We start from the raw sequence: 14,903 nt of genomic DNA, 5'->3' as shown, positions 1-14,903 counted from the left end.
ATCTAGGTTGGTGTGTAAACAGGTCCTGATACAACAACAAAAACATGTATTTGCCTGCTGCTGCTAAGTCGCTTCAGTCGTGTCCAACTCTGTGCAACCCCATAGACGGCAGCCCACTATTGCTCCTCTGTCCCTGGGATTCTCTAGGCAAGAATACTGGAGTGGGTTGCCATTTCCTTCTCCAAGGTGTGAAAGTGAAAAGTGAAAGTGAAGTCGCTCAGTCGTGCCCGACTCTTAGTGACGCCATGGACTGCAGCCTACCAGGCTCCTCCATCCATGGGATTTTCCAGGCAAGAGTCCTGGAGTGGGGTGCCATTGCCTTCTCCGATGTATTTGCCTATAGTACTTGAATTTGGAGGGTTTCACTAAACTAAGGACTTCAGATGGGTCTGGGAACACTGTACCAGATGTCTGAAGTGGGTATGGACAATGAGCCCAGGTGTGTGGCAGTTGAAGAAATATAGGAACCACCTAGGGCTTGGGAACCCAGGATCCCTGCAATGGACCTCTCTGGCAGCTTAAGTAGAGGTGAGAAGATGAAATCAAAATTTCAGAAAACCAGGCATAGCACCAAGAACTCTACTCAATGCTCTGCGGTGACCTAAATGGGAAGGAAATCCAAAAAAGACGGGATATGTGTACATATAGAGCTGCTTCACTTTGTTGTACCAAAGAAGCTAACACAACATTGTAAAGCACCTATACTCCAATAATTTTTTTTAAATACATAAATAAAAATAAATTTTAAAAAACTCTTGTTTGGGGAGGCACCTAAGACACTGCCTCATTTGTCCCGATGAGGCCATGTCAGAGAACTCAGTTCACAGATTTATAAACTCTTCTTTGCCCCTGGGCATTGTATGTGCTGCTGTCACCTGGAAGAGACTGTGTTCACTCAACTGTCAATCTTGAAACTCCCTTCTCATTGACAAGCAGCTTACTTGTCTCCTCTGACCACCACACTGAGGGATACATCCTCCCTACAGCCTCCCATCACAGGCACTGCACACTCTATATTGCCTCTTAGTTTCCTCCACTAGAATGTGGTCCATAAAAGACATGATCCGCATGTTCACTGTGCTATTATTGTGCCATGTTCTTACTGCGGCACAGTGCTAACAGCTTCTGATGCACTTAATAAACAGATGGATGGATGGATGGATGGAGTCAAGGCAGAACTGGGGGTCTAATGCTGCTGCTGCTGCTGCTAAGTCGCTTCAGTCGTGTCCGACTCTGTGCGACCCCATAGACAGCAGCCCACCAGGCTCCTGTGTCCCCGGGATTCTCCAGGCAAGAACACTGGAGTGGGTTGCCATTTCCTTCTATAGGCACCTGTTATTTTGTGATGGCTCTAGAATTTCTACTTAGAAAGGACTTGGAAGTGGCGATTGTATTGGAAAGAAATGCTTTGTAATTCTTTATACAATGCTTTGGACAAGAACGAGAAAATTATTCAATTTTGAAGATTGGCAGAGATCTGATGAGATTATGAACCTAAGCTCCAACTCCCTCTGAAATTAGCACTTTGTGTAACCCCAGCTCTAAGACAGATTTTGCCCTAGGTGCTAGAGATAAAACGGGACCTGAGACTATGGGTGTGGGCATCAAGGATCTCACAGACTAGATGAGAAAGAATACAGAATGGAAAGAAAAAGGGAATTTATGTCAACAAGGAAACTTGTGTTAAAGGCAGATTGTGAAGACTGGTTGCTTCTTAACCAATGATAACTGAAGCGGTTGGAGAAGCTAGAGTTTAGAGGACTTGAAGTATTCTGGCCCCAGAAAAATTAGAAGGTAAAAAAGGAAGTATGTGAACAAATCACCATGAATAAAAATGCTGAGTTTGAAAAAAAATGCTGAGTTTGTTTGAGGACTAATAAAAAGAAGCAGAGAGCTTATATAGGAAATGAAATAAAGGAATCCGGTAATGAAAGTCATAGAAATGAAGAGCTTGGGAGCCACAAGATCTACTTTCAAAATCTAGCTCTTCTTTCTTGATCCTGGGCAAGTTATTTCACCATGCTGTGACAGTTTCCTACTGTGACATGAGGTGACAGCATGAGGTGCTTGAGGGTGGGTGGAAGAACCAGGCGCAGCACACGGTAGCAGCTACTATAATGACAAATGCCATGGATGATATTTATTCTGCAGACAGCCAGGCACCATAGGAGGATGTAGGAGAGGGGATAAAAAGCAGAGTGGCCATCTAAGGAGATTCACGTACCTGAGTCTGTATCCATGGTGACCAGAATGGGCTGGGGGTAGTGGTGCTAATCCAGGCAGGAGCTGATGTGGACCAGCTCTTGTAAAGACATGGTGAGAATGGAAGGAGGACTCAGAAACGTACGCAGGTCAATGGAAACCAAGCAGGCTTGAGGGACAGCCTGGAAGTGAAGGTTGAGAGAGGACCAGGACTCAGGGATGGTTGCTATTTGACTGCTCCAGCCTTGGTTGACTACAAAAACTAGTCCCTCCTTCTGTGTCTAGACAATGTTCAATAAGTACTGATGACTCAAAATGAAATTAAATTCACTCTAGCCGTCTCATGGCTCATCTCAGCACAAGGTTGCATTTTAAAAAGAAAACTCAGCCCCCCAAATAATTTAAAAGAGTGTCCACATTTCACCGCATCCTATTGAGAATACCATAAAGAAGATATAGTCATAATGACTAAAACATTTGCTGAAAAATTTTCCCATCTTAAACCTTCCTACATTGTTGGTGGGAATGTAAATTGGTTCAACCACTATAGAGAGCAGTATGGAGGTTCCTTATAAAACTAAAAATAGAGCCGCAACCTATTTTGTACAATCCTGCAATCTCATTCCTGGGCATACGTCTGGAGAAAAACATGATCCAAAAGGACACATGCACCCCAATGTTCACTGCAGCACTGTTTACAATAGCCAGGACATGGAAGCAACCTAAATGTCCATCAACAGAGGAATGGATAAAGAAGATGTGGTACATGGTGAAGGAAGGGACAACACACTCCAGTACTCTTGCCTGGGAAATCCCACGAACAGAGAAGCCTGGCAGGCTACAGTCCATAGGGGTAGCAAAAAATCTGGACATGACTTAGCAACTAAACAACAATGTATATATATATAAACTATTCTTGTGCTATTGTATAATAGTATAAGAAACTATTCTTGTACTATAACTATTGTATATGTATAGTATATAGTACAAGAATAATATATAAGTATATATATATATATATATATATATATATATATATACACACACACTGTATAGTGTATATACTGTTCTTGTACTATACTATTCATATATTATTCTTTTACCTTTTCTGGAAATTTGGAATTTTTCAGAATAAAAAATAGGAAGAAAATCACTCTGTAGACTTCCATTTCTGACAGTAATGAAACAGTCCCTCTCTCAGATGGAAAGCAACTTAAAATGGTTTTAAATATTTTTTTTAAAAAAAGAAAGTTTATTAATGAGCTAGCATGAAAGTAAGGATTGATTACTCAGAAGCCAAAAACTAGTAAGAGATGAACAGAATGCTGAAACCAAGCTTTGTCTTGGCTAAACCAGATGAATTTGAGTTTTAGTTTGTCATGGTCTCATGAGGCACAGAAAGAAGAAACAAAGGCCAGGTTCCTGCTAAGATGAGAAATTTCCTAAGAGACTCCACACATAAAGCCAGGATCCCCCAGAAGGCCTCTTCAGCCTTTTTCCAGAGGACTCTGGAGACATTTTTTTTACCTCCTCTGAGACGTTTTTTTAACCAAAGACAATAATCTACTCTACCTGGGTTGTGTGAAAAAACTCAAGCACATAATTTACCTTAAAGTGGTTTCAGGTTGGTGGTGCTGGCAAAAACAAACCAGGTTACTTTTAGAGAAGTTCAAATGCTATAGGTTGAATGTCTGTGTTCCTGCAAAATTCATGTTTAAAGCTAATCCCAGTGTGATGGTATCTGGAGATAAGGCCTTTGGGTGGTAATTACGTTCTAAGAGTGGGGCCCTTGTGAATGACAATAGAGCCTTCATAAAGAAGACCTCAGAGAACAACCTCACCCCTTCTACCATGTGAGACAAAGTGAGATGATAGTCTTCTATGAACCAGAAAATGGGCCCTCACCAGACACCGAATCTGCCAGCACCTTGATCATGGGTTTCCAGGCTTCAGAACTATGAGGAATGGGTGTTTTATTTATGTAATGGTATGTTACTTTATGGTATTTTGTCAACCCAAGTTGACTGTAACACCAATTTAACCCATATCCCAAACATTTCTACAAGAAAAACTTCCAAGAAATGTGAACTCTCAGTCAAATCACAAATCGTACAAAGAGACAGACATCTTGTACAAGAATTAACAGGAAATAAAAAAACCCAAAAGTGAACAAAAAAATCTCAGATAACAGAATCAAACACATAAAGCCTTTAAAACTGGAATTGATTATAGCCCATGGATTATAAAGAAGCATGTTTAATATGATAAAAAAAATATATAAATAACAAAGTTCTACAAAAAATGAATAGGCAGGTTTTTAAAAAATCTAGACTTCAAAAAAAATTTTTTTAATCCATAATAATTAGAATTTAAGATTCACTGACAGATTTAACAGCAGATTAGACATGCTGAAGAGAATCAGCAAATTAGAAGATAGAACTAAACTAGTTTTTTCATATAAAAGAATTACAGAGGATAGAGTGAGAAGATCTAATACATATCTGATTGAAATTCTAAGACGAGAAAAGAAACATATAATACTTGCAGCAGGATTTAAAAAAAAAATTTACACCTAGACATGAGATAATGAAAATGCAGAGCATTGAAAACAAAGATGTAACCTAAAACCATCAAGAGAAATGGCCAATTACCTCCAATGGAACAAAAATGAGGCAGACATGGGACTTTGTAACTGCAAAAAAAGTAAACCAGAAGAATATCTTTGATATTTGATATTATGATCAGAGAAAATGATTGTCAATCTCGAATTATTTAACCAGTGGAAATATCTTTCAAAAATGAGGATTAAATAAAGGCATTTTCAGATAAACAAAAACTGACTTTGCCATTACAGAGCCTCACTAACTGAAGCTGTGTGGGTTCTCCATCAAGAAGGAAAATGATCTTAGACGGATGGTTAAGGATGCAGGAAGGAAATGGTGACTATATTAAGTGGTAAATATATATTAATTTATATTAATATAAATATATTAAGTGGTAAATTAATAAATAGATACATATAAACAACGAAAAAAGAAGATGTGGTACATATATACAACAAAATATTACTCAGTCATTGAAAAGAATGAAATAATGCCATTTGCAGCAACATAGATTTCTGCATATAGCTAGGTCCATAAATGGACCTAGAGAGTCATACTGAGTAGATTAAATCAGAAGGAGAAATATCATACAATATCCCTAACATGTGGTATCTAAAAAGAAATGATACAAATGAACTTACTTACAAAGCAGAAAGAGACTCACAGACTAAAAAATGAACTTATGGCTGCTGGGGGGAAGGGATAGTTAGGGAATTTGGGATGGTCATGTGCACACTGCTACATTTAAAATGGATAACGACAAGGACCTATTGTATAGCAATGTGGAACTCTGTTCAAATTTATGTGGCAGCCTGGATGGGAGGGGAATTTGGGGGAGAATAGATATATGTATAGCTGATTCCCTTCAACATTCACCTGAAACTATCACAACATTATTAATCAGCTGTACCCCAATACAAAATAATAAGTTCAAGGTGTGTGGGGTGGGGGGAAGACCGCAAAATAAAATAAAATAAAATTGAAAAAAAATTCCCCATCTCTCTCATATGAAATGTCTGTCTTACACCTGGGTTTCCCATCCCTCAGAACTACCTCAGTCCCACTTAGTGAGGCTCCTACTCACTTCTTAACTCCAACATTTGTGCTTTTGCTTGGGGTGAGGTTTGTGTTTTGTTTTTTATTGCTCTGTTTTTTCCAATTTTCCTTTTCCCACATTTCTTGGATTCCACTGGAAAAACTACAACAGTCAAACCATGACTCTGACCCAAGAATCTTTTCTTCCTTGCTTTCCCTCTCACCACCCACCTCGTGGTATTGGTGAAAACAGGGACTATAGGCCCCTATAAATTTCTCTTTGTCACACAAGTAAACCCTTGACTCTTATTTCACCTAAATTGCTGAGACCTAAACAAAATCAAATCCAATCAAAATATTCATGTTTATTTAACCTTGAATGAGAACTACCAAAAAAGGAAAACATTCTCATTATGAGCCATTTCGAACCATAGCCAAACCCATGATAGAACTCAGTTTCATGATCCCTAACTATCCAATTGCCACTCAAATTGGATTGGACAACCCTGAGAAAGATGGAAAACAAACATCAAGGGACACTGGAGCTTTTAGGGTGAAACCACAGGACAGGGTATCAAGGAAATGAAGGGGGAAGAAAGCATGAATTCTCAATGTACACGGATGCATGTGCACACACACATGTACACAGATACATCTTTCCTTCTTCATGTATGTTATAGCTACTGCACCTAAATAATGAATATTGATGCCTTTTTTAAAATTGCAAACAAGCTACCAAGAGAATGCACCAGCAGATCCCCGTTGGCCACATGGAGGTTTTCGGTTTGCCTTTGCTCCTCCTGTTCTGCAGACTCCAGCTGTTTCCTTTGAATTCGAAGCAGTTGTCCCCTCAGGTTGTCCCCTCAGAAAGGTCTTACCTCAGAAGTTGGGTCCATGTACCCACCAGAGCACCCATGTGACTCCCTTTTCTGTGGAGAAGGGTGTCAACTGAACATCCATCTTCAGCGATTATGCTCAAAGCCCTGGGTTCAACTCCCTGCCACTTACAGTTCATGCAGACTGTGATTTGAACAATGTTGGGCATTATAAAGAACAGGTTCAAATATATTTTGTAGTCATTGAACTGTCAGTTAGACTTGCCTTATTTTTACCTATTTATCAGCTTTTCTTTATCTCATTGTAACAGGATTGTTCTGCAATACAGTAATAATGAGCCCTTAAGAATTATAATTAGAGTCAGCCCTGTCAATATATTGCATAAATAAGGTGACTTTACAGAGACAACTTATTGTTATGTGATTCATTGTTTAAGTTAGGAAATATTCCAAGCACAAAGGAACTATAATGGACACCCATGTACTCATTTTATCCAGATTTCATAAATTTTTGAAAATTATCAAAATTTCATAAATTTTGTCCTAGTTGCTTCAGATTTTCTGTGGTTGAAGTCCCATTAATGCTGACTTACCCATCTGCATCTCTTTCCATGGTGTACCAGAATGGAGAAGGGGCTTTTCCTCTTCTTTTTTCTAGCTGGAACAATCTTCAACATAGAATGTTGATTTATTCCACCAAGCTCATCACTTAATATGTTCAGTGAATTTATAAAATCCTTTCTTTCTAGAAAATAGCTAGTACTAAGCCTATTGTCTGGGAGTAAACTTAAAATCAACAGCAGCAGCATCAACATCACCATCATCATTGTCACCACCATCATCACCAATATCTTCGTCATCACCACCACCACCATCATGGCATCTTCATCATCATCAGCTACAGTCTCAGCTGACCCATTGATTCTAGCTGGCCTCTGTCTTTCTCCAACACACTGAAATCCATTGCTCTGAAAGGTGGGAAGCTTCTGGGCAAAAATATTAGCAAGATAGGTCTGAAATGGTTTTCTTAAACAGTATTTTTATTGCATGCCTATATCAGGCAACAGTTACTATCCCTAACCACCCTCTTTAGCAGCTACTGTAAGTATCTGAGACTCCAGAAGGGCTCCAAGGTATCTTCCTAAATGGAAAATCCAAGAGGAAACATCTAGAAAGCAATAGAGGTTGTCTTTTCCTTATTTAACCCTCAACAAGACAGCATCCCCATCAGGCAGTCTACTGAAGTGGGACATGTAGCTGGGGCATGGTGTCCCTCCATCTCAGTCTATTTGTTCAGCATTCAGTAATCCTTTCAAATATTGACTTTCCAGGGTTTCTTACAGGACTACAGTCCAAGATTCAAGTGGACTCCAAGACTTGACTGGAGCACCATTTTGAATTCCATAATATGGCATTTACATCATTGACCACCATGAGTAAGAGGCCTCTGGAGGGCTTCACAAAAGCTCTGCAGCTTGTGATTTCATTCAGAGGTGGTTGCCTCCCACAACCCACGCTAGCATCTTACTCACAGCTGGTGAATTCTTTCTCTACCTCACTTTTCATTCCAAGGGTGCTGCCAGATGTTGAGATCATAGCTGTCTAGAAAAACTCTAGATTTCATTTTCTGGACTCAGCCTTTAAGAGGCTTCTCTATCTGGAGATTGCCAGGAAATGCTCCATTAATCTCCACTTACTAGTGAGGACCTTCCTTGCTGGTCTCATTCTTGATTTTCTTCCCCAGCACCCCCTGGCTTTTTATCCCTTTCTTCTCCCACCAACTTCCCAAATCTTATTCAAATAAATCTGCAGTTTCCCTCTTCACTGGGAGAAGATGTTTGTAGGGACCAGAGGAGTTCTTTGGAGGCTGAAAATCCATTCAGAGGCATTCAGTAATCCATTCAAATCTTGACTTTCCAAGGTTTCTTATAATGACTATACTCCAAGATTCATGTGGACTCCAAGACTTGACCAGGATACCATTTTGAATTCCATCCCAACTCCAGTGGTGTCTGAAGCTGGTTCAAAAAAGACAATGAGAACTAATTTTTAATTTGTCAGGAATGTCACTTGCTGGTCAACGTTAAGGTGGTAGCTTGAAATCAACCATGGTGGGAGCAGTTATATCACAGAAATCATAGAAACCGGCATGTGTTACCAATCAAAGTTCACTCCTGTGGGAACATTAAACCTGTACCAGAACACCTCTGTCCTTCGGGGGAAAAAAAAAAGGTATGGGAAGAGAGGAAATGGCATACTAATAGCTAAATAAAGGTTTATAAAATAGATATAAAAATTCGGCCATTATCCTAAAGTATTTCCTCCAATTTTTGTCCTTAGGTAAACATATGTTTTCCTTTAACCATTATAGTAGATCTATAATTTTTATATGAATTTTTCAAGCCACCACACACTTTTTGTAATTATCACTTTAACACCAATTCCTCTTTTTCATTTTTCATCTCCATGACATATTAATAACTTATACCATTTTTCATTTTTATTATTCATGTTCTGAATATGCATCAGTATTTCCCCACAATTTATTTAGGCTCCTTCTTTACTGAAAACACTAAGAAATGAAATTGATATGCTCTAGGGCAGCACATTTTATAATAAGCTGCTAAAAAGTTTAGAAAAAACAAACAGAAAGTAGCTGCCTCTTTCCGCACATATTCTCAAACGCTTGAATATAACCAAATTTTAAAAAAAAAAGAAACTTTTTCTCACTGGAATGAGCAAATACTGAGTGTACCGTGGCTCTAATTTGCATTTCATGATCAGAAATGAAGTTGAGCAACTTTTCATGTGTTTGTCATTTACCAGTTTTTTCCGGCAAATATCCTTTTTTTTTTTTAATCCTTTGCCTGTTTTTCAAATGAATTGTTTTACCTTTTATTATTGATTTATAGGAACACTTTTTACCAATATTTCATCTGTTAACTGTGTTGCAAATACCTTCTATCTCTCTATTATTTGTTTTTTAACTGTGTACAAGCAGGCTAAGTCACTTCAGTTGTGTCCAACTCTTTGCGAGCCTATGGACTGTAGCCCACCGGACTCTGTCCATGGGATTCTCCAGGCAAGAATACTGGAGGGGGTTGCCATACCCTCTTCCAGGGGGTCTTCCGAACCCAGGGATGGAACTTGTGTCTCCTGCGTCTCCTGCATTGCAGGCAGTAATTCACTAAGTCATCAGGAAAACCAGTCTTTTAACTTTGCTTGTCATCTGTTCTGCTGTATATAAGTTCTAAGCTTCTTGTGAGATAATCTGACAATCTTTTCATTGACGATTTCTGTATTAGTCCTGTCTGTAGGTTTATACTTAAACTCCAAAATCCCAAAGACTTTACACACACACAAACACACACACAAATAATTTTATTTTTAATAAGAGGTTCTTAGTCTAATAACCCTTTCTGTCCTCCAGACTCAGGAATCTGAGATCCTTTCACAGCATCCCTGCCCTCTGCAGAGTCCTCACTCCACCCTGTGAGTGGGAGAAGGAAAGGGCAGAAGCGCTGCTCAGAAGCCAGCAAGGGCCGAGCTGGCCAGCACACATCACTGACTCCCACATTCCCTCAGCGGGAACTCACTCACGTGTTCCTATTCTGATACAGGGAGGCCTGGGAAAGGTCATCGTCCTATTTGCCCAGGAGAATCAGGCGACAATTTGGTGAACACATGGCCTACCTCTGCTACAGCTCTGGCTTTGCTTTTTGCTTCAGAAATCCTTCTCCACCTTCAAAGGGCTACAATGTTCTACTATTTTTTCAGGTGGTCTTCCCATATTTAATCCATCTGGAATTTAGTTTTGAGACTGTCCTAGGGGTCTCAATGAATAATCACTTATCTCAAAACCTCTGACTAAATAGTCCTCTTTCTACTATTCTGATATACCTCGGTTTTTGTCCCGGTTTTACTGAGATATAACCAGCATATAGTATCATATTCCTTCAAGGTGCACAATATAATGTTTCAATATTTGTATATACTGCAAAATGACCTCTACCATAAGTTTAGCTATCCACCACCACACACAGTTACAAAAACTTTTTTTCTTTAAGGATCTATTCTCTTAGCAAGGTAGCCATTGTGCTACATATTATTTCCCCAGAACTTATTTATCTTATTTTTGAAAGTTTGTATGGACATACCACTTGACCAAACAGAATTTGCACATATAAATGGTTCTGTTTGTGGACTCTCTTCTGTTTCTTTTATGTATCTATCTTTCCTGACTCAATTCCACCTTGTTTTAATTCCTTTGGCTTTCTAGTATGTTTTCATATAACCAACCCCTCTCCTTTATCTTCTTCCTCAGAATTTTCTTAGCTGTTCATACTTACTTTCTTTTCCATACCAGCATCATCACTTTAAACATTTCATTACACAGATATATGATAATTTATTGACACTGGAATTTTCAAACTTTTTACTGCCATGATCCTCCACGTAGCTAAACCTTTGTTCATATTTACATTAATTTCCCCAGGGTAATTTTTGAAAATGAAACTGCTAGGTCAAAGGTTATAAAAATATTTAAGGGTTTTAGTATGTGCTACCAAATTGCCCTCCAAAATGGTTGTACCAAAGGTACTACCACCAGCAATGTATGACAGGGTTTTTTATCTTCACATGGTTGTCAGCTCTGAGTATTATAATCTTTTAAAAATATTTAATCCAATGAATATTTTATTTTATTATGAATTCATTTGAATTCAAGTAATGTCGCACATTCCTAGATGTTTTCATTTCCGGCATGAATTGCTTACTTACGTCTTTTACTGCAAAGAATCATTAATTATAAATAATTTGCTGTGAGAAAACCAACCCAATGCTGCTGTAGAGGCTTACTGCCAGGAATATCAGCTTTGCCCTGTGGCTCCAAACTGGCCTGTTGTCTGTCAGTGATGCGGAAATTTGTGGCATGTCTCCTTTGATGCAGCACTCTCTTCTGGATAAATTAATTAGGGCAAGTTTTGCTACAGGAATCCTTGGGGTCACCCAGATGGCGCTCAGGCAGCGTTGAGTCTTTGGGCACGTTCTCTGGTTGGGGCCCCGTGACACCTGGGTGTGGACCGTTCCTAGCCCCGCGCAGTGCCCGCGGACCAGCCCCGTTCTGCCCCCACGCCAGGATCTCTCTTAGCCTCTGCCCCTGTCCCGCCCCGAACCCTCACAAGCGGCCAGGCTGGAGGTGTTGCCACACCGCAGCTGATGCAGAAAGCTGCTGGAAGCTTCCGCTGCCATTGTGCTTGAACTGCTAGCATGAGAGCCCCTAAACGTGAGGCGGCTGGTGTTTGGCGGAGAGTGGGGATTCCTGCAAGGATGGATGGGGCCTGGACCTCTTCATATATGAGAGAATGCCAAAACTGGGGAGGGCGTCAGACGTCAACACGGGAAGTCCCTCCAAGTGTGAGCTCTCTGGACCAAGCTGCCTGCCTGAGGAGAGGGCGATGCCTGCTGCTTTTGTCCATGTGAGTCACCCCTGGGAGTGGCCGGAGGAGGCGGGCAGGACGGACGGGGAACGCAAAGGCTGAATACTGAGATGTGATTTCTCACCCGGAAAGCTCTCCAGGCCAGCTGCTGACCCACTTGGGACTGTCCTTTGTGCATTCACAATGAACATTCTGAAAAGACCTCTTGTCAAATTCTTCTGCTATTTTGCAATGTCAACAGACGTGGTGCTCTGAAGTGGCAAATGAGGCCCGGCCTTGACAAAGCTTCTTTATCCCCCATGAGGCGGAGTGAGTCAGACGCCCTCGGAGAGGTGAAAGGGCCTGGAGCATAGGGGTGTCCGCCTGGTGCCTGGCAGGTGGGAAGCCCAGAGCTGGAATGTTGCCAGGTCCTCACGAATGGACTGAGCTTGTCTGAGGGGTTGGGGGGGAGTGGAAGGGGGGCTGGGAGTGGAGGTTAACCTTCAGAGCTTGTCTTGCTCTGCTAGGAAGCACTTAACAAAACCAGTAAGGATAGAATTCTTCTTTTCCTTAGCTGTCAATTTGCCAGGCTGAACAAAGAAACATGACACTCAACTCAATTTAAATTTCAACTAAGCAAAATCATTTTTTTAGTATATGTATATCCCATGCATACTCTTTTACTATAATGATTTTTTTTTGTGCTAAAAATCTCATGTTGCTAACAGCATACTTGAAGTGGTGGCAGAAGGGCTGGGGAAGGTAGATGCTTGATAATTTTTAGTTTTGATTAACACAGATTAAAATTTCCAGGAGACTCTCCTCCCTAATCAGAGCAAAGCTCATCAAGAGACAATTTGGTGTCTACCGCCATACCACCTTGAATGTACCTTATCTCCTCTGATCTCAAAAGCTAAGCAGGGTCAGGTCTGGTTAGTATTTGGACAGGAGAGACCATCTGATGTCAACTAATCTAGAAGGCTTTGACTCTCATTTAATATTGCTTGTCTTTGAAATAACCATTTTAGGACCCCTAATTCAGTCAGTTGTCGTAGCATCACAGTCACATGTGGATAATAAAAGAACAGATACACAGATCTCAAGCTTATATACATAAATTTGAAAAGAAACACTTGGAGGACTTCCCGGGCAGTTCAGTGTTTAAGACTCTGCACTTCCACTGCAGGAGGCACGGGTTCAGTCCCTGGTCAGGGAAGTAACATCCTGCACAACATGGTGTGGCCAAAAATAATGATTATTTTAAAAATACATTTAAGTAAGTAAAAAGAAATACTTGGAAAGGACTGCAGAGGACATGAAAAGAAACTGAGTGCTTATATGAATCCTTATCATATTAAGGATAAGACTCAAAAATACATTTTTATGATGTATTTTCATTATTTAGGACTATATTTACATAGGCCTATTATATTAGCCCTGGTATGGGCCACTATAAGGATCCAGTTCCATGTATTCTCCATTTACAAGTTTTGTACAAAGTCCTAAACAGTCGCCAGTGTCACTTGAATTTCCAGCTTCAGGACTTACAACCAACAGGAATCCTGTTCAAGACCCAAAGAGAAAGGGTCAGAGTGGTCTTGCTTGTTGTTTTGAGAATTGCCACACCTGTCTCAGGCCCATGACCAGCTCATGAATGGGCCCCAGGGTGACTGAATCCACTGCTTATACAGGTGATGGGGAGGAACAGTTGCTCTGAAAGGACTGACCCCAGTCTTTAGTCCCCTAAACATGTTCCCCAACATACTCCCCATAGTCCAGTAAATCAACTGCAGAAATATAAAATAAAGAGGAAGAAACTGCAACTTGCCACTTGAAAATTGGTTTGAGAGATTTCATTAATAAAGCCAGGAGGAGCTGAACGAGATATGTCTGATGAAGCCAAGTATGCAGCCAGGTTTGGTGTCTGCAGACTGGGACCCATATGACATTGGGTGGGGCCAGGGTTCTTTGACTTGTTCTGATGGCCGCCATTTTGCAACTGGCTGATTTGGTCATGAAAGGCAGGTACTCTTCTCTGCTTGATAAATGCAAGACCTCTTGTATCTTGTACTCAGTTCTGGGAAATGCTTCACTTAGAAACAGAGGCAAACCCAGCAAGAGTATGTTACAATAAGATTCAATATTACACCACATGGGCACATTGGAGAAAATGGAGATGAGGCCTCCAGGGAGAGAATGGAAGACACAATTGCTGAGTTCAACTGTTTATGACTGTTATTCAGGGTCATCATTCCACTGAAAGAATCCCAAGGGGCAGAGCCCTTTTCAAGGGATGTCAACTACAGGAAGAAAGATTTTATCTTAAGTTATGACTTATTAAAGGTTAAGGGCTTCCTAGGTGATGCTAGTGGGTAAAGAACCCACCTGGCAATGCAGGAGACATAGGAGACCCAGGTTGGATCCCTGGGTTGGGAAGATCCCCTGGAGGAGGAAATGGCAATCCACTCCAGTATTCTTGCCTGGAGACTCTCATGGACAGAGGAGCCTGGTGGGCTACAGTCCATGGGGTCACGAAGAGTAGGAAATGACTGAAGCAACTTAGCACTTATGTGTGCCGCTGTTGTTCAGTCACCCAGTCATGTCCAGCTCTTTGCAACCCCATGGACTGCAGCACACCAGGCCTCCCTGTCCCTCACCATCTTCCTCACCAGAGTTTGTCCAAGTTCATGTTCATTGCATCAGTGATGCTGTCCAGCCTTCTCATCCTCTTACACATTCTTTTCTTCTGCCTTCAATCTTTCCCAACATCAGGGACTTTTCCAATGAGTCAGCTGTTTGCATCAGATGAC

General features: G+C 40.7%; 1 pseudogene; it reads left to right on the top strand.

Moving 5' to 3' along the window:
- Window positions 1-14,903, top strand: part of LOC122710031 — a 132,714-nt pseudogene that overhangs the window by 49,057 nt on the left and 68,754 nt on the right.

Source organism: Cervus elaphus, chromosome 16, assembly GCF_910594005.1.
Source record: "Cervus elaphus chromosome 16, mCerEla1.1, whole genome shotgun sequence".
NCBI lineage: Eukaryota > Metazoa > Chordata > Mammalia > Artiodactyla > Cervidae > Cervus > Cervus elaphus.
Note: the sequence above shows the minus strand (reverse complement) of the source record. Positions and strands in the feature narration are given on the sequence as shown.